The sequence below is a fragment of the Pongo abelii genome, chromosome 21, assembly GCF_028885655.2.
Source record: "Pongo abelii isolate AG06213 chromosome 21, NHGRI_mPonAbe1-v2.0_pri, whole genome shotgun sequence".
Lineage (NCBI taxonomy): Eukaryota > Metazoa > Chordata > Mammalia > Primates > Hominidae > Pongo > Pongo abelii.
In genome coordinates this window covers 58,968,902-58,996,101 of record NC_072006.2, presented here as the reverse complement: position 1 = coordinate 58,996,101, position 27,200 = coordinate 58,968,902, and the positions used below count along the sequence as shown (strand labels likewise).

At 41.7% G+C, this 27,200-nt stretch overlaps 1 protein-coding gene across 2 annotated transcripts in view; it reads right to left on the bottom strand.

Moving 5' to 3' along the window:
• DOK5 (docking protein 5) overlaps window positions 1-27,200 on the bottom strand; it is a 177,822-nt gene that overhangs the window by 14,344 nt on the left and 136,278 nt on the right. The window lies entirely within an intron of this gene.

Genomic DNA, 27,200 nt, shown 5'->3' with positions numbered 1-27,200 from the left:
TTACAGGCGTCAGCCACCACGCCCGGCCAAAGTAGGGATTATCTTTTATCTCTGTATCCTATCCCCAGCACCTAGCTAGAGCCTTCAGAGGCTTAACAAATGTGTGATGAATGAATGAATAAATGAATGAATCCAGGCTTTGATAAGTAGCAGAAAATAGTCTTCAAAAATAAATCCTAACCAAGCTATCAAATTAGAAGCACTGTTAGCCCAAGGCTGAATTCACGCTGAAACTTTAGGTCCAGGTTAAATTAACACGGCTGTGACTGACTGTGGGTTTAGGTCCCGGTTAAATTAGCATGGCTGTGACTGACTGTGGGGGACGTACAGTAAGACTACTTCACTCAACTTTGCCATTCAAGTGATGAGCAGAAGCAGGACCTTGGGGAAAGATCTTTCTTATGTGTATATGCACAATCATTTAGGACTATCCAACAGCAGGGGAGTTTAGCACTGAACATTTATTAATTCTATTAGCAGTGTTAGCTCAAGATCCCACAAGAGTAGAAAGACAAGCCTTTGTGAAAGTCAAGCAAATACCTTCTTGTACTTCAACACTTGAACTTTCCCTCTAAACAGAAGGAATGCATGCAGGTCTCTTCCTAACCTTGCCTAAGTGAGTCAACATTCTGCCTGGTGGCATAAAATACTTAAAGCAATCAATCAACTTATGTAATCAACTGGGTTCTGAAAGCACAAAAAGCATCAGGCTGCCGGGGAGAGAAGCTAACCATGGAGTAAGAGACCCATGTTATAATGTAGAAGCAGAATATTCTTTGTTTCATGGGAGTTGTTTGGGCTTACAGGTCTCTTTTCTCATGGAACTAAGAGACCCACGATGAAACTGTATACAAATTAACAAAAATATTCAGATTGCTATAAAAAGAAGAATGAAGTTCTGATACGTGCTACAACATGAATGATTCTGAAAACACTGTGCTAGTCACGAAAGTCCAGGGATTATATTATTCCATGCTATGGTTTGAATGCTTGTCCCCTCCAAAAGTCCTGTTGAAATTTAATTGTCTTGTGACTGTTTTGGGAGGCGGAACCTTTCAAAGGGGCTGCCATTATCTTGGGAGTTCATTTGTAACCATCTAATGAGTTCTTCCTGCCCATTGCACAAATAAAATCAATTCATGGAGATCATGGCATTGCAGTAAAGAAAGAGCTTAATTGATGTGAGGTCAGACACACCACGTGGGAAATGGAGTTATTAGTCAAATCAGTCTCACCGAAGGCTCAGAGGTCAGGAGTTTTTTAAAGACAGTTTGGCAGGCAGGGGGTTAGGGGATGGGGGCTGCTGACTGGTTGGAGATGCAATCATAAGGGTGTGGAAAATGGTCCTCATGTGCTGAGCCCATTTCTGGGTGGGACCACAGGTCTAGTTGAGTTACAGGTCTAGTGGGGCCATCTGGTTGTCAGAAATGCAAAAATCTGAAAAGCCATCTCAAAAGGCCAATCTCAGGTTCTGCAATAGTGATATTATTTGCAGGAATAATTGGGGAAGTTGCAAATCTTGTGGCCTCCAGTATAATGTCTGGTCATTTTTAAACTACATCTACATCTTAGAAGAATTTAGACCCCTCTCATCCTCCTAACTTGGACTTTTGTTAATTTTACAAGCGCAGTTTAGTTTCAGGGAAGGGCTATTATCATTTAAACTATAAACTAAATTTCTCTTAAAGTTAGCTTGGCCCATGCCCAGGAATAAATGAAGGCAGCCAGCTTGTGAGGCTAGAATCAAGATGGAGTCAACCATGTCAGATTTCTTTTACTGTCATAATTTTTCAAAGGCGGTTTCAGGTTTATTATTGCAGGAGTAGGTTTATCCCCTCTTGGTGTCTCTTCCAGCCCTCTCTGCTCTTTCACCACGTGATACTTTCCACCATGTGACGACACAACAGGAAGGCCTTTTCCAAGATGCCAGCACCTTGATCTTGGATTTCCCAGCCTCTAGAACTGTAAGAAGTAAATATCTGTTCATTATAAATTACCCAGTCTTTGGTATTCTGTTATAGCAGTAAAAATAAACTAAGATATTCCATTTACATAAAATGTCCCAAATAAACAAATCCCTAGAGAGAACACAGATCAGTGGTTGCTGAGGCCTAGAAGGTACTGTCAAAAATATTTGAGAAGATTTATTCTGAGCTAAATATGAGTGACCATGGCCCATTGACAAAGCCCCACAAGATCCTGAGAACATCTGCCCGAGATGGTTGGGCTACAGCTTGGTTTTGTATGTTTTAGGGAGACATAAGACATCAATCAATACATATAAGATGAACATTGTTTTGATCCAGATAGGTGAGACAACTCCAAATGGGGGCTTCCAGGTCATAGGTAGATTCAAAAATTTTCTGATTGGCAATTGGTTGAACGAATTTATCGAAAGGCCTGGAATTGACAGAAAGGAGTATCTGAGTTAAGGTAGGGGGTTGTGGTGACCAAGGTTTTTATGATGCAGATGAAGCCTTCAGGTGCCATGCTTCAGAGAGAATAGATGGTAAATATATCACATCAGAATTAAAAGGGCACCAGATTCTTAGTTAATTCTCTCCTGGATCAGAGAAAAAACCTGAAAAGGGAAGAAGATTCTCTACAGAATGTAGATTTTCCCCACAAGAGACAGCTTTGCAGGGTCATTTCAAAATATGTCAAATAATATATTTTGGGGTAAAATACTTCAATTTCTTTCAGGGCCTGCTATCTCTCATGTTAGTATCTTACTCCTACAAAGAGTCTGTTTTGTCAGTCTTGAGGTCTCTGTTTTAATGTTAATGCTGGTCAGTTTTGCCTGAACTCCAAAGGGAGGAGGGTATCATGAGGCATGTCTGACCCCCACTTCCCATCATGGGCTGAACTGGTTTTTCAGGTTAACTTTTGAATGTCCTTAGCAGAGAACAGGAGTCCTTCCAGTTGGCTGAGGAGCTCAGAATTTTATTTTTTGGTATCCAGGGGTGATAGCTAAAGGAGGTGGGGTTTCTTCTTACGGTGATGAAAATGTTTTGGAATCAATTGTGATAGTTTCACAAGCCTGACTACATTAAAACCATTAAATTGTACAGTTTGAAAGGGTACATGTGTATGGTATGGTACGTGTGGTATGTTCATATCTCAATAAACCTGTTACCAAAAAAATAAAAGCAGATAATAGTATATGCCCTGAAGATTATTTTAAAAGCATGATATTAATCCCAGCACTTTGGGAGGCCGAGGCAGGTGGATCACGAGGTCAGGAGATCAAGACCATCCTGGCTAAAACGGTGAAACCTCATCTCTACTAAAAATACAAAAAATTAGCCAGGCATGGTGGCGGGTGCCTGTAGTCCCAGCTACTCAGGAGGCTGAGGCAAGAGAACGGCGTGAACTCGGGAGGCAGAGCTTGCAGTGAGCCGAGATCGCACCACTGCACTCCAGCCTGGGTGACAGAGAGAGACTCCGTCTCAAAAAAAAAAAAAAAAAAAAAAGCATGATATGATGAATTAGTGAGTGGCTACTTCTGGTCAAGCAGCGCCAGAAAAAGTAACCTTGAAAGAGGACCTGACTGACAACTGGCTGAATCATGGTCCCCCCGCCCCCTCCCCGCCATCATTATTGTTGTTAACGGCACAGTAAAAGCCTTGTAAAAACTTCCTAGTACTCACAGTGAGTAAAGGGCTGATTGCCAAGGCCCTTTCCTCATAATGGTGAGAAAATTCTATCAGCCCTCTTGGGCGAGAAAAAGATTCTAATGACTGGACCACTGTGCATAGCTTGTCACTGAGTAAAGAGAAACAACTGTCTCCCATACCTGCCAAATGCATTTCTGGTTTCCCGGTTCCTCATTTGGTTTCGCTGACACTGACTTGTTGCTAATGCACTTCTTTCATGAGTCTCAGACCAGGAGTGCAGAACAGTGGCAGGTCTTAGCCTCAATACTGCACCATATTGTCCTTCTCTGGAATCCAACTGTTTTTATGGTAGAGCATTGTGTTTTGCAAAATTGAACAGCACGACAGGATGTAATTGTTTTCTGCTGCAGTCAATCATGAGTACCATATGCCATCTTTGTGACATCAGTCTGGATTCATTCAGAAACGAGCACAAATCTTCACTATGGCAAAAAGATCAGTACCTCAATACCTAATTCCATCCTCATCAAGCTCTTAAATTTTCATCAGGTTGCTCCTTAAAGTATTAATAACTCAAGTGGGGTCTTTGCCAATAACAACTCTGCATATGCAAATCGTATTGTAATTTTCCTTTCATTCAACCTGGGCCCTAAAGCGACTGAATAAAGACACTGTCTTGATAAGATTCAGCTGAGTCAGAAGCCACATCCACGCCTGAACACATTCTCAACCTGAGAAACTTCCAATTCTAATCATATCTTCCGTTTCACATACATAACTCACTAATTTTCTATCAATATTTCAAGCACAAAACATGGGCAAAGTTGAGTCAGAAGGGACATCTCAGTCCAAGAGAGAAAGAATAAAACCACGTTCCAAATGAAGCCAGCCTCTGAATACCTGCTTTTCTCATTCTGCTGAAATCTCGGCTTTCATCTACACTACCCTCCACATTAACTGACATTCTCCAAGGTGGCTTCCTGAACAATATCTTTGGGTTCTGCCTACTTATTCTCTTGTGAAAAGAATCTTTGAAAACATGATCTCCCTATGCTTTCTGGGCCCCGAGTCAGCAGTTCAGCTATCCAACTGCAAGCAGAAGCATTACCTGGAGGGCTTGTTCAAATGCAGATTCCTGGCCCCACTCCTAGAATTTCCAAGGGTGAAGCCCAGGCATTTGTTTTTTTGTTTTGTTTTGTTCTGTTTTTGAGATGGAGTTTTGCTCTTGTCACCCAGGCTGCAGTGCAATGGCGCGATCTCGGCTCACTGCAACCTCTACCTCCCGGGTTCAAGCGATTCTCCTGCCTCAGCCTCCCGAGAAGCTGGGATTACAGGGACGTGCCACCACGCCTGGCTAAGTTTTGTATTTTTAGTAGAGATGAGGTTTCACCATGTTGGCCAGGCTGGTCTCAAACTCCTGACCTCAGGTGATCCACCCGCCTTGGCCTCCCAAAGTGCTGGGATTACAGGTGTGAGCCACCGCTCCTGGCCAGGAATTTGTATTTTGTAACAAGTTCCCAGATGGTTTTGATCTTAATGATTTAGGAACCATGCTTTGAGAATTACTGTCCCGTGCTATTTATTACCTTTAGAACAATCATTCTGGGAAATTTTCCACTGTGGTAGGAGCCCACGTGAAAGTCAGAAAATCTGAGTTAAAGTCTAGAATCTGCCACACTAATAGCTGCATGACCCTAGGCTCGTTACTTAATCTCCCTTAGTCCTCAATATCTGGTCAGTAAAAAAGAGAGAAAATAGTTCTCGCTTTGCAGCTAATTCTTAGGCCACGCATAATTCATTGTGGAGTTCCATGGTTATTACCAATATTTATAATTAGCTCTATATCATGATACTGTCTTTAGCAAGAATTTCTGAACAAGGTCATAATAGAAGCATTCACATTTTCTTTTCAAATCTAAATATCTAATATCAGACTGTTTTTCTAGCTTGAGGGCAGAAACCTTAAAATATTTTTAGGCAACAATGACAAAAAGCCATACATAAAACCACCAAATAATATGCTTAGAGAATACATTGAATCACCTGGTTTCAGTGAGTGTACAATGAATCCAAGGAACAAGCCTGAGTTAAGATGTTACTATAGGCATGGAACCATTGCAGGAACAAGAAAAAAGCAAAAAAGCTCTAAGCCCTCACATTCAGCCACGACCCCTGCAGGGAGTTTACAGTCTCCAAGATAGCTCTATCTTTGGGTCTGGTAGTATTTTGCCTGGCACCAAAAAGCGGGGAGGGGTCCATATTTTTGTGATATTTATTACCCATTACCATTTTGTTATTGTTGTTGTTGTTTTGTTTTGTTTTTGAGATGGAGTCTTGCTCTGTTGCCAGGCTGGAGTGCAATGGTGCGATCTTGGCTCACCGCAACCTCTGCCACCTGGGTTCAAGCGATTCTCCTGCCTCAGCCTCCCCAGTAGCTGGGACTACAGGCATGCGCCACCATACCCAGCTAATTTTTGTATTTTTAGTAGAGGCGGGGGTTTCACCATGTTGGCCAGGATGGTCTCGATCTCTTGACCTTGTGATCCGCCCACCTCAGCCTCCCAAAGTGCTGGGATTACAGGTGTGAGCCACTGCACCTGGCCTATTACACATTTTTTAACATGTAATAAATTATGTTCTTCCTTTTGCTATATTTTTTATTATGTTCAGAAAATACAGAAAAACATATAAGGTAGATTTTAAATCAACCCGTATCCATTACCCAGAAAAACAAAATAAGGAAATAAAAACCACTTTTGACATATTGGTATATTTTCTTCCAGCCAGCCAGTGTGGCTGGCTGCCTGCCTCCCTCCCTCCCTCCTTCTCTCCCTCCCTTCCTTCCTTCTTTTCTTTCCTTTCTTTATTTTTTTGACAGGGTCTCACTTTGTTGCCCAGGCTGGAGTGCAGTGGCAAAACATGGCTCACTGTAGCCTCAATCTCTTGGGCTCCAGTTATCCTCCTACCTCAGCCCCCCGACAAGTAGCTGGGACTACAGGCATGTGCCACTATGCCTGGCTAATTTTTGTATTTTTTGTAGAGATGGAGTTTTGCCATGTTGCCAGGGCCAATATTTTTAAAAAGGCACATACATAATGTATATTTAACACAAATTGGATAGTGTACATATTCTCATGCCATTCTCTTTTGTCATTTAGTATATTACGAACATATCCTAACATTCCTAAATACTGTCTTCTACAGCATCATTTTAATGTCTGGATCTTAGTCCATCCTTTGGCTCTATCATACTTTGTTCATTTCCCTAACCACTTTTTAATTTACCAGATGAGACAGTAAAATTAAATTCTGACCCAATCTCCTTTGTAATATTTTTTTTTCCTGCCGACCACAATTTTCATCCTGGGACCTACTATATTGAAGACAATTCTGATAACCAGTTTTTAAATGAATATTAGAATTTCATTTTAATTTGCATGTTAAAATGGATTTTAGACTGACTCAAAAATGACTTATGTTGCTGCTATATCAAAAAAGTAGATGAGTTGATAATTTCATTTTTATTCTTACACAGAATTGTGCAACATTATTGTTGCACATTATTGTGCAACAAACTAATCTGTAGCCAATAAGAAGAGAAAAGGTAAATCTTTGTGCAGTGATATGAAATGAACGTAAAAACAAAGGAAGGCAATTATTAATCTAAACAGATTCACAGAGACAGCTTGTCATTCAGGCGGGTTTAAATACCGTCTATCTACAACCTGACAATTCCCAACTGGAAATCAGCAACCCTTATCTCTCCCCCAAATCTCAGAGTTGTGTATTTAACAGACTATTTCCCACTCCCACCCAGATGACTGGTAGGCATCTCCCATTTAACATGTCCTGAACTGTCATTCCTCATGCTCCTCTCCCCTCAACCTCTTCCCCCAACCTCTTCCCCTTCTGAGTACAGGTTTCCTCCATTCTACATGTTGTTCTGGTTAAAACACACACAAAAACAACTACAGTCTTGAGATTGACTGTCTCCTCTACTCTATAAGACTTCTTATGTATCAGCAAATCCTATTGGTCCAATCTTCAAAAATATATCCAGGATCCACCACTTTCCCTCACCTCCATCACCACCATCTTTGTCCGTACCCCAATGCTCACCTAGATACTCAGAGGACTGCAGTAGCATTTAACTCATCTTCTTGCTTGTACCCTTGCTCTGGGAACCCCCAGTCTTTTCCAAACAGCTTCCAGGGTGATCAATTCGAAAGCAAAGTTAGCATATCACCCTTTCTCAAAACCCTCCAATGACTATGCAACTCTCCCCAAGGAAAATCCATAGCTCATAGCTACAGGGTCTGACGGGACCCGACTCACAGTTCCTTTCAGAATTCACCTACTATGCTCTTCTCCTCATTTCATCTGCTCCAAAATCACCAACCTCTTTGCACATGCACATGCAAAGCACAGACTGCCTCAGGGCTTTGGCACTTAAAGGCTCCTCTGCCTGAAGCACCTGGCCCTTAGGAATGGCTGTCTGCCTGGGTATCACTTTACCAGAGTGACCATTCCTGGTCATTCTCTCTGTCTGACACTGATGTCTTCTTCATAGCATCCATCAATTCTTGATACATATTTATATATTGATTGTTGATTGGCTTCTCCACCCACAGTAATGTAGTAAACTCCTTGAGGACAAAGACTAGTTCTTGTTCTCTGTTGTACTCCTGCTTCTTGAAACAAGGCCTTACAGAGAACAGGTATTTATATGTGTAGAATGGATGAATGTATTAATAAATATGTTTTATATCTATTAAACAATTTATATTCTGGAAAGATTCAAAGGAATCTGGTAAAGTGCTTCGGAGAATGTAAATTTGGTGTCTGGGACGATGGGACAGAGACTTGTTTTATAGAATATGTTCTTTTGCACTGTTTGCATTTTATATCATGTTACCAATAGACTCTTTTAATCCAAGTGCTTTATTTTGAAATTAATGCATCTCAAAATAAATCACAGCTTCCTTGCTCACTTGCACAGTATTCTATTCACCAGTTTCAAGGACTCTGTATCTGTGGATGAGGCACTGAGGGATATGTTAAGTGCATTACTCCTCTAAACGCAGTCTTATAAAGAGAAAATATCTTCCTACTTCATACACTGTGGTTTTATAAGTCCTGCCCCCAGCACCATCCCTAACCCTTTTGGTTTTCTCCAAATGACACTAGAAAATGAAAACCAGCGGAAATTCAAAGGAGAGGAGCAAAGAGTCCTCAAAGAAACCAAACATTATTTTGAGTCTCTAGAAAGAAGTATTCAAAATATTTCATGAATATCAAGTATGTTTTTAACTCAACCTTAAAATGTTCCCTGCATTTCTACAAGATTCAGACCAAATGGTCTCCCTTAAAAAAGAACGATGATCATAGATAATCCATTTTCTAAAAGACATTAAAAATAAAAAATGTGCTTGTGCAGTGTGTAATCTATTTACCAAGTCTGAAAAGTCGATATTTCTGAGGTTTATAAAATACCTTCCTAAAGTTCTCACAAATGCATCTTGTATGGTTTGGTGTGGGGCATAATTTATTGAGAAAAATACATTAGCTGCATTTTGGGGGGCTCATTCTGCTTGACGGAGCAGGTTCATTTAATCGATACAAACTGCATAATATGCTAATTGCTACGCTAAGTGGCAGTAACCAATTCCTCTAGAACAGAGATGCAGATGTTATTGAACAAGTTTTGTGATAATCGTGGGGCAACCACGTGCTGATGAGAAGAGTAAGTCATTCTTGGGGCATACATACAGAGTCCTGTGCATCAGTTCTTGTTCCTCCTCTTTCCTCCATCTGCTGGATTCGGTGCATTCCCCTTTGTGTTACAGGAAGAATGAATTCTTTTTTTTTTTTTTTTTTTGAGATGGAGTGTCACTCTGTTGCCCAGGCTTGAGTGCAGTGGTGTGATCTCGGCTCACTGCAAGCTCTGCCTCCCAGGTTCACGCCATTCTCCTGCCTCAGCCTCCTGAGTAGCTGGGACTACAGGCGCCCGCCACCACGCCTGGCTAATTTTTTTGTATTTTTAGTAGAGAAGGAAGAATGAATTCTTAAAAGGATCCAATTTTCTCCAATGAGAGAATGTAATCACTTACAATTTGTTCTTGTTTCCCTAAACACTCGCAACCTTGTGAACATATAGTGCTAACATGCACTAAAGGCTGGTTAGCACCGGTGCGATGAGACAAGTAGAAAATTATGCCTGAATTGACTGTTCTCAGCACAGGATGTGATTACTGATCAGTGAGTATGTCTCACTGTGAACCATTGTATCATGAAGGGTGGAGAAGCACAAGGTGCATGTTATGATTTCTGTAGCTCCCGTTCCATCCCTTGTTTTTTCTTGAGACGGTCACACTTCTTGAGAACATACATCTTTTTGTTCTTCTCAGGACTAAGGGGACAGATCCTGAAATTCACTCCAGAGCATCGGTTCTGAAAGCATGTTACCTGGTCTAGCGACCTCAGCATTGCCTGAGTACTTATCAGAAATGTACATTTCAATGCCCCACCCCAGGCCTGTTAAAACACTCAAGGTGGAACCCAGAAATCTGTGGCTTTACAAGCTTTGTAGATGACTGTGATGCACACATAAGTTGGAGATCCACTGTGTCTTTCTTTCGCTTACCCTCACCCTGTCACCTTGGCCCACGCCACAGACACATTTACACTCAAACCCTAGAGGCTCTCTCTGCTTTCAACCTCTGACAAGTCTCCCAAACCTGTTTCTTCCTTTCAGTTCCCAGTGAGTATCAGTCCAGGGCTTTTGGTTCCCTTCTTGACTCTCTACTTAACTAAAGGGTGACCCACCGAGCCTCATTTTCTGCCATTATGAAATGGATCTACTAATATGTCCAATAAAATGCAAGATACTCCACCATTTCAAAAGACAAGGCAGCAGCACTGATTTAAATATTTAAAAAGCAACTTAAATCCTTTAATTCAGCAATCCTACTCCCGAGTTTAGAAAACTCCATTAACTAAAGTTCACAAACTCAATTCAATAAGGTTAACAATCTATAAGAACTGTGTACAAGGATAATTGTTGTAGTACTGGTTTTGATGTTGTTGTTTTGTTTTGTTTTTTATTTTCAGGGACTCACTTCACAGCCAAAGAGTATTGTTTTAATGGCAAAAAAATCTGATATTCTTATACGTTACATCAAGACTCTGAAATATCATGCAGCCATCAAAAAGAATGAATAAGAACAAAGCTGGCAAACTTTTCTGTTTTGGACCAGATAGTAAATGGCTGTGCAGGCCACACCATCACCAACTACTCGTCTCTGCTCTTTCAGTGTGAACAACAACTCATAAATAAACAGGGAGGATGTAGCTGTGTTCCAATAAAATTTAAATTACAAAAACAGTCATAGGCCAGATTTCACCCTTGGGCTGTAGTTTGTCAACCTCTGAATTACAACTGTACTATAAGACTTCAAACTATTTCCATTAAATGTTTACTGTTGAATGGAAAAACTAGAGGTTAGTTGTGTGTTGTGATCACAATTTTGTAAAATAAACAATTGCATCATGACACCCATCTTTTGTATGTATCTGTGTATGTGTCTATGTATATATGTAGATGTGCATATCTGTACAGGATTATATGGGTGCACTGGAAAACAGGGAAAGGTACATGTGAACTTCTTAACAAAGTTAGGAATTGCTAATAAGGAGACAGGAGGGGAAAAAGATGCATGTAAACAAATTATAAAAAGAAAAAATAGAGCACTAATCATCATCTATATGACCATAATTTTGCAGTTAGTTAAATTTTACAGACATGTGTATGTAAAAATAAATTAAATAAGATTCAAAAACCAGTCCCTATCTCCAAGGATAGTTGTGAAAATTGAAGGAAATAAAGCACGCAGACTCTCAGCAAAGAGCCAGATGGAGCCACTCATTCCAACTCTAATTATCCCTCAATTAGAAGAAGCCTCCTAACTGGGTTTTCTGCTCACATGCTTCCTACCTAAAAACCTCCACCCTTTCCCTCACCCCTTTCAATGAATTCTGCACTCAGTGTTCTTTGGCTCATTCATTCCCTCATCCCATCCATTTATATACTCTAAGCCACACACTGTGCTAGGGGCTGGAAACTTAAAATGAATAAAAACTTTCACACTTTCTCTGTCCCCCAGGATTTTAGAGTGTCTGTTCAGAGAGCTAGTTGAAAGCCAAGCTTTGGATATATCATTGTCTGCCTCCACAATGGTGCTCCTTCCTCTAAAAAGGAGAGAAGACACTCCTCGCAGCAGAGTTCTCCTTCCTGAAGGCAGAGATTTCTTGTATATGCTCATATACGTCATGCCCACCATGATTCCTGGCATACAGTAGGCATTTAATAAAAAGGGATTGGATAATTGAATTATGGATGGATGAATTGATTAAAGAAATGAATGAATCATTTGTGTGAATGGGGATTCCCTATAATCTGCCTTCCCTTGCTATTTTATTCTCCCACTACAAGTCAGTAATAATAACAGCTCAGGTTGTTGCTGTATTTAATAGGTACCAGGCACTGTGCCAAGAAATCACCTGCCTTATCTCACCTGGCAAGGTGTGAACTAATATAATCCACACTTTGTAGAAGGGGGAACAAGTACTAAGGGTGGTAAAGTTAGTAGCCCAAGGACCCTGAGCTGGTAAAGATGTCCAGCCAGGATATAGGACCTGGCCTCTTACTCCAGAGCTACAATTCATAACACAATTCTACATATTTCTCATAGAAAGTACTGAGTATTATACAGATCCTAAAGGATGGACTCAAATCTACTCCGTTCCAAATGATAAAAGGCACCTTCACTGTATTTCCAAAGCTTAAAGAAATGGCAACTGGCCAAACATCTAGGCTGCAAGGAGATGACGCTGCCCCCATCATCTTGAAAAACAGGAGATTAGAACCTCTATGAGGCCCTTGGGCCCCCACTGTCCCAGAGGCCTTCTTTCAAGTGGAAATTAACAATCTGCCAAACATGTGGTCTTCCCCGACATTCTAATGAACCGGTCCTCATGGGCTGCCTAATTCTGATTCTAGCTCTGACAGATGTTTGGCAGGAACCACCCAAAGAGCTGTCTTTACTTTCTCCAACTCCTCTCTTTTGTTCTGACATTTGGAAGAAAAGTGATGGGTACTCCTATCATCCAAATGTTACCAAGATATCACAGAATATTATGAAACTGTCAAGAAAATAGAGTGAGTAGAGGCTTAGTTCCTCGATGTTAGAATATACAAAAAAAAAAAAATGTGGGTAAGAAAGAAAGACGGCTTTCCTGCTAAGGGAAAAAAAACATGCAGCAAAGACACTACACAGTGAGCAGACTCTGGCAGAAACAATGCTTCCATTGTGGCTTACAGCTTTGACAAAGCAGACTGTTAGTGAAATCAACCATTTGGGGCCAAATTTCCAAGTGCAGCATGTTGCCGAGCACCAGATGCACTCAAATGGTTATTTTCATGGGGAATGAAAGTGATTTGCATCAATTTATTCAGAGCCATCTGAATCCTCAGCCACATGCATAAAACAAATTCACTGCTCCCTTTGCCTCCAGTAACTTTTTCTGCCTCCTTACTAAAAAAATCCTCTCCCCAACCTGTACATTGAAATACACATCCTTAGGGACTGAGTTTTCTGTGGCCTTTTAAAGCAAACTTGCCTGGTACCTGTGCCCTGTTTGGTCATTAGGAGAGAACTGGACTTGGTATTTGGGCTTTGATTTTTCTTTTTCTCTTGGCTCACACAATAATTTATTTGATCCCTATTTTGTTCATTCAACAAACCTTTAAGCCCTGTGCCAGACCCTGAGCTTATTACACACCCATGGGGCCTTGTCCCTGCCTTCCAGAGGTTTACAGGCTGGAATGGAGCTGCCACTTACTCAGAGGTCAGCTTTTAAAGTTAATGCATAACATAAAAATCCCATATAATCAGATTGTCCCTTTAAACACTAGGCTCACACTCAGTGGAAGCAGGTGCTTTTGTGACAAGATGCCAAGCACATGCCAGGGTAAAGGGGTGGGCTGCTGGGCGGAATCGCCTGCACCATGTATTCACACATTGTTTTCTTGTTGCACTTTGCTTTACAAAGCAGGTATAACTGACTGTGTGTATTTCTGGAATTCCTGCTGAGTACTAGGCTATGAGCCGCACAGAAGACAGGGGCCTCACCTCATAGTCACATGTGGTTGTGCTTGCTCTATTCTTTAATACTGCACAAACGTCATCAGGGTCTTAAGGAAACAAGAGCTCTCAGCTCCATCATTCAAATTCCTGGTGTTGCCTGTTTATATCCCCATTGCTTCAAGGTGAGTCTCTTTCTCCTGGCTCAACTCATATTGGTTTGTGTAAGTAAAAAGGAAATCACTGGCTGGGTGCGGTGGCTCATACCTGTAATCCAAGCACTTTGGGAGGCCGAGGCGGGTGGATCACGAGGTCAGGAGATCGAGACCATCTTGGCTAACATGGTAAAACCCCGTCTCTACTAAAAATACAAAAAATTAGCCAGGCGTGGTGAGCGCCTGTAGTCCCAGCTACTCAGGAGGCTGAGGCAGGTGAATTGCTTGAACCCAGGTGATGGAGGTTGCAGTGAGCCAAGATCGCACCACTGCACTCCAGCCTGGGCGACAGAGCGACACTCCATCTCAAAAAAATAAAAAAATAAAAAAAGAAGAGGAAATTACTGTAATAGTTCACATGTGTTGAATCTTACTATGCCTCGTCTCATTGCCTTACATGCACTAGCTCATATGGACCAACACAACCAGGCAGAGACATTAGTATCACCCACTTATTACACATGATGTGAACAAGGCAAACAGAGGCTGAGTTGCACAGCTCATAAATGATATTCAACCCCAAACACACAGACCCATCAAATTCTGGCCCAGCTTCAAGCAGAACCTGTCTATCAGAAGAGCAAGCGTTCTCAACCTTGGCCCTATAGACATTTGGGGCCAGCTCATTCTTTGTCGAGGGGAGGGGGGCTGTCCTATGCATTGTATGGTACTTACAGCACTCCTGGCCTCTACCCACCAGATGCCAATGGGACCCCATTGTTGACAGCCAGAAATGACTCCAGATACTGCCAAATGTCCCCTGGGAAATAAAACTGCCACTAATTGAGAACCGCTGTTTGAGGGTGACGACGCGTTCCAATTTGCTTGATCACATCCTGTTTATGTATGTTCCCCAGACATAACTCTTCACCGGGGCTGGCTTCACAGGAGTACAGCGTGTGCAGTCATACAGGGCTCCTTGCTTAGAAGGGTCTTGTACTAGATTTCATGCCTTGCTACCGCCATTTTGAAAATCTGAAGAGTTTTTAAACGTACTCCTTGACTTTCCAAAACAGATCGGAAACTGCACTGAATTGATTTCTTTCTTCTCTCAATCCTCATCACTATTTCTATCTCTATCTTCTTTGCCATGCTTGACATTGGGAAATACGATTACTCACCACTGCCCACACGGTCAAGCAGATGCACGTGTGATTTTATGCTCTGAAGTGAACATCTCCAAATGAGGGAAGGGGTCGCGGCTTGACAGGCTGCCCTGCCACCACCAAGGTCGCAATGTACTGCCTACTGACAGAGCCCCCATCTCAAGTATTAAAACTAGTTTTCGAGTTTATAAACAAAGCCACGATCTGTTAGCAAAACAAGTTGTTTCCTTTTCCTATAGAGGCGTAGCCATGAGTCAACCAACATCCCTGGCACCGTGACAGGAGCTCCCAGCTCTGGGGAGGAGCTGTGTAAGCTCAGGCAGCATTTAATGATCAGGTGAAAGCACTATTAAAACACACCCCTGCACATGGCAAGTTATTATGTTGTTATAAGAGACTGAAACAGAAGTGCTCAGAAAATGAGATTTTTCTTCCCCTAATACACAGGAACAAAGCCATCGCAAATTTAAGGAAGAAGCCTGAGTTTCATCCACATCTATCCTGTCTGAATAAACAGTTTGGTCTGTGTTAAATGTCTATTAGTAAATGTAGGTTAATCTCATTTAGCTTTTTTTTTTTTCTTGTGATGGAGTGCCACTCTGTTGCCAGGCTGGAGTTCATGGCGTGATCTCGGCTCACTGCAACCTCCGACTCCTGGGTTCAAGCGATTCTCCTGCCTCAACCTCCCGAGTAGCTGGGACTACAGGTGCATGCCACCACGCCCAGCTAATTTTTGTATTTGTAGGAGAGACGGGGTTTCAGCATATTGGTCAAGATGGTCTTGATCTTCTGACCTCGTAATCGTCCTGCCTCAGCCTCCCAAAGTGCTGGGATTACAGGCGTGAGCTGCAGTGCCCAGCCCATTTAGCTTCTTTTAATTTCTAAAGAATTCATGAGTAAGTACAGCATGGTGGTGCAAGTGTGGGAACCAGAGCCAGTAGCTGCCTGGGTTTAAAGCTTGGCTTTATCATTTCCTATCCGGCATCCACACTTCAAACTCCTAAGCCATAAAAATGGGATGGTAGCACCCTTTGATACAGTATGTTAAGGCGTTATCATCTTTAATCGTGATTTTTTTTTTTTTTTTTTTTGAGACTGAGTCTCTCTCTATCACCCAGGCTAGAGCTCAGTGGTGCAATCTCAGCTCACTGCAACCTCCACTTTCTGGGTTCACGCGATTCTCCTGCCTCAGCCTCCCAAGTAGCTGGGATTACAGGGCACCTGCCACCATGCCTGGCTAATTGTTGTATTTTTAGTAGAGACAGGGTTTCACCATGTTGGCCAGGCTGGTCTCAACCTCCTGACCTCAAGTGATGTGCCCGCTTCAGCCTTCCAAAGTGCTGGGATTACAGGTGTGAGCCACCGTGCCCAGCCAATCATGCATTTTTATGTACTTGAAGTGAAAGAACCCTCCCTCTCTCTTACCAGTTGAATCAATTACATTTGCCATATGCCAGAAACTCAACCACTGTTTCTTTTTCCAAAAATATATTATATAGCCATGGTTTAAAACTGTTAAATATAAGAGAAACACATAAAGTAATATATGAAAGCCCCTTCCCAGACTCTCCAAATGATAGTCTTGCTCCCAAAGGGTAGCCAACACTAACACATCCATTTGTACCCTGCCAAAAGCTAATTTTCTGAGTTTATAAGAGCATTAGTGAAGGTGTCAGAATCCACCTTGAGTTCTGCCTCATATTCATTCATTTCCTTTACACACCTTGATATGATTGTATATGACTCTCTTCATGTGGTCATTACTATATGTGAATCTCTATTTCTAGTTAGCTGCCTCATGTAATTCCTGTCATATCATGTGCCATAATCTGTCCCCTTGTGGTGGACACTTAACCTCTTTCTAGTTATTTCTGCTCTTACAAATAAGCTCCCCAAGAATGGGAACTCCATCTTCTTCAGAGCCATTTCCCCAGCACCTTGCATACTATCTAGTGGACAGCAGGGCTCAGCAAACACTTGTTAAAAAGAGGAGTCTAAGAATAAAGGAATGAGTCCTCCCATGAACATTTGTGTACACATCATCTTCACTTCTGCTAGTATACTTCAGAGTAAATTCCTAGAAGCACTACTGTTGGATAAAAGATGTGTGAATTTAATTTCAATAAATATGGTCATCCAAAGAGACCATAGCCAATTGAACCCACAGAATTACACTGTTGCATGAGGGGTATATTTAGAACTCCTTATTTAAATGGTAAGCTCCTTTAAAGATGAAAACAAATGCCAGGCGCAGTGGCTCATGCCTGTAATCCCAGAAATTTGGGAGGCTAAGGTGGGCACATCACTTGAGGTCAGGAGTTTGAGACCAGCCTGGCCAACATGGTAAAACCCTGTCTCTACTAAAAATACAAAAATTAGCTGGGCATGGTGGCAGGTGCCTGTAATCCCAGCTACTTGGGAGGCTGAGACAGGAAAATCACTTGAACCCGGGAGGCAGGGGTTGCAGTGAGCCAAGATCGCACCACTGCACTCCAGCCTGGGCAACAGAGCAAGACTCTGTCTCAAAATAAATAAATAAATAAATAAAAGATGAAAACAAATTATGTTTTATTATATATTCTGCATAAGATCTAACACATTGCTTTGCAAGTAGCAAATAGGTATTTCATACAAGTTTTCTGAAGGATAATTAATATGCCAGGATATAAAAAGGGTTTAATTCAGGAGGGGGAAAATGATAATTGCTTTAAGCAGTACATTTTTAAAAATCCATAAGTTAACCCAATTAACCAGAGCCCATAAATAGAAGAGGGAAAGACAGATTTTCTTGTGGCGGGGAGGGACAAGGGAGAGTAGGAGATGCTGAGTTGTGAAAAGAGCATTTACACACATAAAACCCCACCATGCAAGGGTCTCCTTTAGTGTCTGAATAGTAATGAAATTGACTCTATGATTTCTTCGATGCCCTCTATATCTAAGAAAACCAAATGTGCAGCATATTGTATTTAAAATTAGATTGAATATAAATTAATTTGGTTTCAAAGATTGTGGAAGAATGCCACTTGAATTCTACAAATTCATTAGGAAATTGTATTTGCAAATCCCAGCTTGGAAGTAAATCAATCCTTTAAACAAAGAAACACAAAGAAGTGACAAAAAAAAAAGTTCGGATTCAACTCTCAAGCCTGTGTGTAATCAGGACTCCAGAGTACAGGGCAGAAGTCACCCGGAGGCCTGAACGTCCCCCTCAGTGGAGCCCCCTCACCCCACCCGGAGCCCAAGGGAGAACCTGTTAAAAGCAGGCATTCTTCACTTTGAGGCTCTTGCCTTGAAGGAAAGTCTAAAAATGACAAGCCCAGTCGTGGAATGAGGAATATCCCACACACTGCCACGCCTTGTTCCAAAATTAGACTTTGTCATAGACACTGATCTCAAAGGTGGCAAAAATAGCTATAGCTGCTCAAGGGAGTGCCTGAGCTGTCCTGAAGCTTTGCTGTGGCTTCTCCAGCAAGGCAGCTGGCAGCTGGTGCAAGACAGTCCTCGCGTCCCCGCCTCATTCATAGTTAGTTCTCCACCTCATACTCCAGGCCCACCCCCACTTCTTCCAGCACCCCCTTTAGAGTGAATAATAACAATGCATTGAATTTTTAAAGTGGAAATGTAGATGAGAAATAATAAAGTGGCAAGACTGCTATCTAAAGCTAAAACTACACAAATAAATGAGATTTCATTTAACAGTGATTTTTCATACACACACACACATACACACACACACACACACACACACACATATATATATAATTTATTGAAACAAGGTCTTGCTCTGTTGCCCAGGCTGGAGGGCAGTAGCACTATCATAGCTTACTGCAGCCTGGATCTCCTGGTCTCAAGCCATCCTCCCACCTCAGCCTTCCCAGGAGCTAGAACTGCAGGCATGCACCATCATGCTGGGCTAATTTTTAAATATTTTCTAGAGATGGGGTCTCCCTATGTTTCTGAGGTTGGTCTCTAACTCTTGGCCTTAGACAATCCTCCTGCCTTGGCCTCTCAAAGTGCTAAAATTAAAGGCATGAGTCACTGCGCTCAGCCCTAACAGTGATTTTTTTAAAGATATATTACAAATTGATAGATGTTTCTGAAAGGTGCTCTGATTATCAAGGTCATTTGAAAATGCTAAGTCTGACCGGGTACGGTGGCTCACGCCTGTGGTCCCAGCACTTTGGGAGGCTGAGGCGGGCAGATCACGAGGTCAGGAGTTCAAGGCCAGTCTGGCCAACATAGTGAAACACCGTCTCTACTAAAAATACAAAAAATTAGCCAGGCGTGGTGGCAGGTGCCTATAATCCCAGCTACTTGGGAGGCTGAGGCAGGAGAATCACTTGAACCCAGGAGGCAGAGGTTTCAGTGAGCCGAGATCATGCCATTGCACTCCAGCCTGGGCTACAGAGTAAGAGTCTGTCTCAAAAAAAAAAAAAAAAAAAAGGGAAAATGCTAAGACCATGCTTAGTGGGGACATAAGAGCTTTAAAACCCTTCAAAGGAGTGAGGCACCATAGCCAGAGGTAGAGTTTTGGAACCAGATAAAACCAGCCTGCATTCCTGGCTCCAGTAGTAATGAGCTATATAGCTGCAGACAAATGACTTCACCAGGCTGAACATCTCTTTTCTCATCTATATCATAGGACAGTGATTCCTTCCAGGTCAGGGATCATGAATATTCTTTTCCATTGTAAGCCCTGTAGGAGCATGGGTCTCAAGTGTCTACTTGCCACTGTATCCTGCCACACAAAACAGAACATAGTAGGTTCTCAATAAACATGTTTAAATGGTCAAGTGAATGACAGTGAACAAATGAATCTACCTCACAGAGTTATTGTGGTGATTAGAGAAAAGGCAAGTAAAGTATCTGCTATGTTGTAGGAGGCCTGAAAAATAACAGTGTCTATTATTACTAAAGAGTTGGGCATATAGTACATGTTCAATAAATACATCATATTATTAGCAAACGCCATAAAGTAGGAAAAATATTTAAAAGTGAAAAATCAAACCACTAAGTAAATATTATTCCAGAAAGTTTCACGGCGCAGGAGACAGACACTGAGGTGGCCCCATGATCTCCTCCTGGTGGGCATACCCTTGTGTGGTGCCCTTCCTTTGCATGCACCGGGTTTATGATTTGCTTTTAGTCAACAGGCTGGCTGGGTGCAGTGGCTCATACCTGTAATCTCAGCACTTTGAGAGGCAGAGGAAAAAAGTTTGCTTAAACCCAGAGTTTGAGACCAGCCTGGGCAACATTATAGGGAGACCTCATGTCTACAAAAAATGAATAATAAATAAAAGGAGCCAGACATGGTGATGCATGCCAGTAGTCCTAGATACTCAGGAGGCTGAGGTGGGAGGAGGTCGAGGCTGCAGTGAGCTGTGATCATGCCACTGCAGTTCAGCCTGGGTAACAGAGCAAGACTCTGTCTCCAAAAAAAAAAAGAAAAAAAAATCGATAGACTATGGCAGAATGATAAGACAAATAAAATAATCCTTCCATGATTGTGATACATAGGATTGTGCCCTCTTGCTGGCTTTGATGAAGTATGTGGCCGTGCTGGCAAGGTCCATGTGGCCAGGAGCTGAGAGTGGCCTCTGTCCAACAGCCAGCAAGAAATTGTAGCCCTCAATCCCACAACCCCAAGTAGCTAAATTCCACCAATAACCATGTGAGCTTGAAAGTGGATCCTTGGCCAGGCACGGTGGCTCACGCTTGTAATCCCAGCACTTTGGGAGGCCAAGGCAGGTGGATCATGAGGTCAGGAGATCGAGACCATCCTGGCTAACACAGTGAAACCCCGTCTCCACTAAAAATACAAAAAATTAGCCAGGCATGGTGGCAGGCGCCTGTAGTCCCAGCTACTCAGGAGGCTGAGGCAGGAGAATGGCGGGTGAACTCAGGAGGCGGAGCGTGCAGTGAGCCGAGATAGTGCCACTGCACTATCTGGGCTCCGAGTGAGACTCCGTCTCCACAAAAAAAAAAAAAAAGAAAGTGGATCCTTCCCCACTTTTACCTTGAGATGAGACTGCAGCCCCAACAGAAACCTACATTACAGGCTTGTGAAAAACTGGAGAAGAAGGTCCACTATGCTATGCCAAACTCCTGACCCACAGAAACTGTGAAATAATAAATGGATGTTGTTTTAATGGTGCGTAGTTTGTGGTACTTTGTCACATGGCAACAGAAAATTAATTTATATAGTAATACAGACATCAGTTAGCCACAGCATCAGTAGCAAGGTCCCAGAGGAAGACGTGTGAGGACAGACACTACTGGGTGTATCCAAGCACTGCCTTGTCAGGATGCAAGATCAGCACTGCCAGAACTTTGCACTTTTCAAGAAAATATAAAAATCTGAGATTTATGTGTAAGCTCTTAATTTTTAAATGTTGGTCACTAATTTGGAATTTTCAGAATAACAGTGAGTTAATCTCATGCAGGGTAAAGAAAACATGTCTAGGGGCTTGATTCAAAGATACAGTGTAAGGCAGGGGTTATGTCAGCACACCTGTTCCAAATTTGAGCCCTACTACCTTCTAAGTTGGTGGTTTGGGGTCTTCAATGCAAGAGTTTTCATGAAGTTTAGAAATTACACAAAATGTCCCTAAAATATTGTCTGTTACAGAGCAGAGATATAACACATTCTTGTTTTGTGATTATTATCATATTAGTTTTCTATGGCTGTCAGAACAAATTACCACCAATTGGTGGCATAAAACCACACAAATTTATTGTCTTACAGTTCTAGAGGCCAGAAGTCCCAAATCAGTTTCTCTTGGCTGTAGTCAAGGCATCAACAGGGCTGGTTCCTTCTGGAGGTTCTGGGGGAGAACCTGTTTCTATGCCTTTTTTTTTTTTTTTGAGATGGGGTCTCGCTCTGTCACCAGGCTGGAGTGCAGTGGTGCAATCTCGGCTCACTGCAACCTCCACCTCCCAGGTTCAAACAATTCTCCTGCCTCAGACTCCCGAGTACCTGGGACTACAGGCACACGCCACCACACCCAGCTAATTTTTGTATTTTTAGTAGAGACGGGGTTTCACCATGTTGGCCAGGCTTGTCTCAATCTCTTGACCTCGTAATCCACCCGCCTCGGCCTCCCAAAGTGTTGGGATTACAGGCGTGAGCCACCGCGCTAGGCTGTTTTTATGCCTTTTCTAACTTCTCAAGGCCACAAACATCTTTTGGCTCAGAGTCCCTTCTTCCACTTTCAAAGCCAGCTGCGTGGCATTTTAAAATCTCCCTTTCCACACCTTCTCTATCTCTGTCTCTCTGCTTCCACCATTGCCTTGCCCTCTGTTTGACTCCTCTTGTTTCCCTCTTCTGAAGACACTTGTGATTATATTCAACCCAACTGGATAGACCAGGATACTGTCGCCATCTCAGGATCCTTAGCTCGATCACATCTGCAAAGTCCCTTTTGCCTTGTAAGGTAACATTCACAGACTGCATAGATTCGAATGTGGATGTATTTGGGGAGCCATTATTTAGCCTCCCACAACTGTTACTATTATTATTGGACTCACAGGCTCCTTCTTTATGAGTTTTGGGATTGAGGGTCATAAGGCTGACGGAAATCAATTCACTCCAGGCTGTAATTTCAGCCTGGTATTGGCCCCACAGTGCAACATTCTGTCTGTAGACACACTCTTGGGAATTTTACAACAGTGACAGTAAACAATGAGTTAGGTCTTCCTAATAGTGAGGCTATGGCCAGATATGAGTTTTGCCATCTTTCTCCGGTTATGATCTTGGCCATCTCATAGAAGCAAGTCAGCAGTCATATAAAGGCAATTCCTAGTGGGGAATGTAGCCAGGTCTATGTGTATCCACTCTTAATTACCAGAAAAGGCAAAACAATAACCTAGGCAGGTGAGCCAGTAATGTTGCCTTTATTTGTTTTATTTTAGCATGGTATCCCCTAATCAGAGATTGACTAAAGTACATTGATTTTAAGCTTTTCACAATCTCTCGTTTAACTCCTTAAGATTCAGATCCATGTTGAAGCTTACTCATTTCCATCTATAACAAGATGCCGTTGCTTTAAAAATCACATTTATTTTATAGAACCCATTAAGCATACAGCAAATTAAGAGCAAGTGACATTATTTTCTAGCTAAATTTGCAAAGGGATAATCCAAACGATTTACTCATATTCCTGATTAATTTTTAGCGGAAATAATGAGGAGGTTGTAAATGGAAAAACATGTGCATGAGCATGCAGAAGCCGCCTTTCAAGTACAAAACAATTTATGCTAATTGATGGCTCTACGAACAAGACAATCTGAGACAAACTTCTTCAGGTGCCTAAAGGGATCTAATGAAATAGCCACACAACACTAATACAATGACATGTTGCCCTGTAAGTTTTAAATGACTTGAATTCTACTTCACAGCTCGCTCTTGCTCTCTCTCACATTCCCCTCCCTCTGTCTCTCTCCATCCATCCACTGATGTCTCTTTATTGAAATATCCAGAATTTCTAAGTACATGGGAAAATAAATACCAAGATTGTATTAGTTCGAAAAGAAAGTCTTCCTGGAAGGCTACTTGGAAAGAAAAGTAAATCCTTAAAAGCATTCTTAGACTTTGATTCAGCAATCAAGTTTTAAGAATTTATCTTAAACAGATAGTCATTGATGCACACAGACTGAGCATCAAGATGATGCACAGGTTTTTCGTTGTTGTTTCATATATATATATATATAACCTCAAATATAAATATATACAACCATATATATAAATAAATATATATAACCATATATATATATGTATATATATTAGAGATGGGGTCTCCCTTTGTCACCCAGACTGGAGTGCAGTGGCGGGAACCTAGCTCACTGCTGCCCTGAATTCCTGGGCCCAAAGGATCCTCCTGCCTCAGCCTCCTGAGTAGCTGGGAGTACAGGCACAAGCCACTGTACCTGACTAGTTTTTAAATTTTTTGTAGAGACCAGATCTTACCATTTTGCCAGGCTGCTCTCAAACTTCTGGTCTCAAGTGATCCTCCTGCCTAGGCCTCCTAAAATATTGGGATTACAGGTGTGAGCCACCGTGCCCAACCTTGATGCATAGTTTTAAAAATCTATGAAATATCTATATAATAAAATAGGACCACAAAATATGATGTTGCAGATGATATTTAATGAGACAATATGTAGACATTTTCTTGCAAAAAGCTAGCACAAGCAATGTATTCAATATAATTCTATTTTCTACATCCACCTTGTTAAAATACTGGAAAGCTACACACTCAAAAGTGAGAAATAGGTATTCTTGTGTGGTGGGCAGAGGGATGACTTACTATGTTCTTTTTGTTCTGCTGTGTTGTCTACAATTTTTCAATAACATGTAGATTCCTTTTGAAATAAGAAAATAATAAATATAATGATTTCTTATAGTTTCCTATAGTAGGTTCTAATTCTCTAAAATCTATTAAATTATATCATTCCCCATTCCTTCTCAATCTAATTTTACATTTGCTCTACTTAGACATTTAGAGAGAAAGAGAGAGAGATGGTGAGAGAGAGAGACAGGGCGAGAGAGAGAGATGGCGAAAGAGAGAGAGAGGTGGCGAGAGAGAGAGAGAGAGAGAGATGAGGTGCAGATGTAAATGGGCTTAGATGTTGTTACTAGATAATCCTCCAGCCATTTTCATCAGCCATCTCTAGGATCAATCTGGACCAACCAGTCTGCTCAGCTGTTAACAGCAATGCTAATGACGGCTCAGCTATTAACAACAGTAATAACAGCTACAGTTCATGGAAAGCTATATAATGAGCTCTGGGCTGAACATGTTATGAGCATATCTCACTTAAACCTTAAGAGGGGTCTTTAAGATAAATACTATTACCGTTCCCATTTTACAATGGAGAAAACTGGAGCTCAGGGATATCAAGAACTTTGTTTTCCTCCACAAAGCTGGAATGTTTCAGAAATGGTGTTGGAACTAAGTCTGGCTTCATGGGCCATGATCTTGAACACTGTATGATGGCACTGAAATTTATCTCTGTTTTATCTGTTTCTACCCCTAAACTAGTTATATTAGTCACAGTTTTCCAGAAACAGAGTAAATAGGATATATACACCAAGATCTGCAGTCCGAAGGCCTGAAAGCTGATGGGGATGGTTTCTGGTCTGGATTTGAAGGCCAAAGGAGACCAATGTCCCAACTCAAGACCGCAAAGAGAACTAATTCTCTCTTACCCTCCTTTGTTCTATTCTGGCCTCCATCAGATTGGATGAGGCCCACTCACATAGCAGAGGGCAATTTGCTATACTCAATCTATCATTTCAAATGTTACTGTCACTCAGGAACACCCTCAGAGACATACTCACAAGAAAGTTTAACCAAATATCTAGGCACCCTGTGTCCCAGTCAGGTTGACATATAAAAACAACAATCAAAACCCCTTAATTCATTCCAGGCCTCCTCAGCATGCCCACCTCCACCACCTCTGAAATCATACACAAGTCTTCAAGCCTGGTTTCTCGCAAATGCTTACGTCAGCACTGGCTCACGGGGGCACTTGCTCTTTTCCAAGTATAAGCTCTGTCCTGCGGCCCAAATCCAGCCTGCTGACTGTTTCTGAATGACCCATATGCAAAAAACAAACAACAAAAAAAAAACTGCATTTTTTAATGGTTGAGAGAAAATCAAAAGAAGAGTAATATTTCCTGACACGTGAAAATTATATGAAATTTGTATTTCAATGTCCATTAATAAAGTTTGTTTTGAGACATGGCCATGCTCATTTGATTACATCTTTCCAATAGCTGCAGTTGTGCTACAAGGGCAGTTAAGTACTTGCAGTCCATATTAGTCCACAAAGCATAAAACATTTACTGTCTCTTTACAGGAAGCTTTGCTGACCCCTGCTCTAAAATCCCGGAGTGCTGCCTATAGACGTCATTTGGGAATAACCCAGGGCTGTTTTGGAACAGATCACATTACTGGCATGCTTTGCCCCTCCACTCTTTAAATCCAACCACCCCACATGTTTCAATCATAAAGTTTCAAACTACCCTAATCTTGCCAACCCAATTCCTTTTTGTTTTGTATATTTCCTTCCAGATGTGAAGCTCTATGTATACATTTGCAGCCACAATGCATGATGTGCATTATTTAAGTGTTGTGCATTCATTTATGATTTATGATTTCATGAATTTACCCTCCTTAAAGAAAAAACTCATGAACATAATTTTTTTATTTTCTTTTTAATTTTTAGGCAGTGTCTCACTTTGTCACTCAGGCTGAAGTGCAGTGGCACAAACTCAGCTCACTGTAGCCTTCACCTCCTGGGCTAAGTGATTCTCCTATCTCAGCCTCTTGAGTAGCCAGAACTACAGTCACATACCATCACGCCTGGCTAATTTTTGTATTTTTGTAGAGACAGGGTCTCCCCATGTTGTCCAGGCTGGTCTCAAACTTCTGGGCTCAAGCAATCAGTCTGCCTCAGCCTGATTACAGTTCTGGGATTACAAGAGTGAGCCACTGCACCTGGCCTCATGAACATAATTATTTATGTAATCCAAGTCCCTAGCACAAAGTAAAGCAAAGAGTAAGTGTTCTGAGGGCATGTTTATGTGTGCTATGTGTTTATGTTTGGGCATCTTTATATACCGATGACTATGAAGAGACAGCACATGCATGGCTGTGGGTAGCAGTTCACCCGCAGACAGGTTCTCTTTGACCAACAAAGTGTCGGAGTCTTAACTAGAATTAATTTCCAACAGTTACCAACTAGCAGGTATTACATACAGACTCAAATCTTTGGCTTCCCTTGAAAAATCAAGGGATCTACCTAGATGGATGTCACAATCTCATGTTCTCATGTCAACAGTTGTCTGGTCTTGGGCTTTTGACATTTCACTCCAGTTTCCCTCAGCCCTCTTCTTTCATTTACATTTTTCTCTCTGGCCCCTGTTGACATTTGAAATAACTTCTGACATAGCAAGACATATCTCCATAGGTAGATGATCCACATGGTTGTGTCTATAGATGTCTGCACACATGCAAATTGATTTTACACACCCCTACGATTGAGTTGTAAAGTAGACAATGGGGATGCATGGTCAAGGTGTTACCAACGGCCCACATCAGGCATTCCGGAATGGCA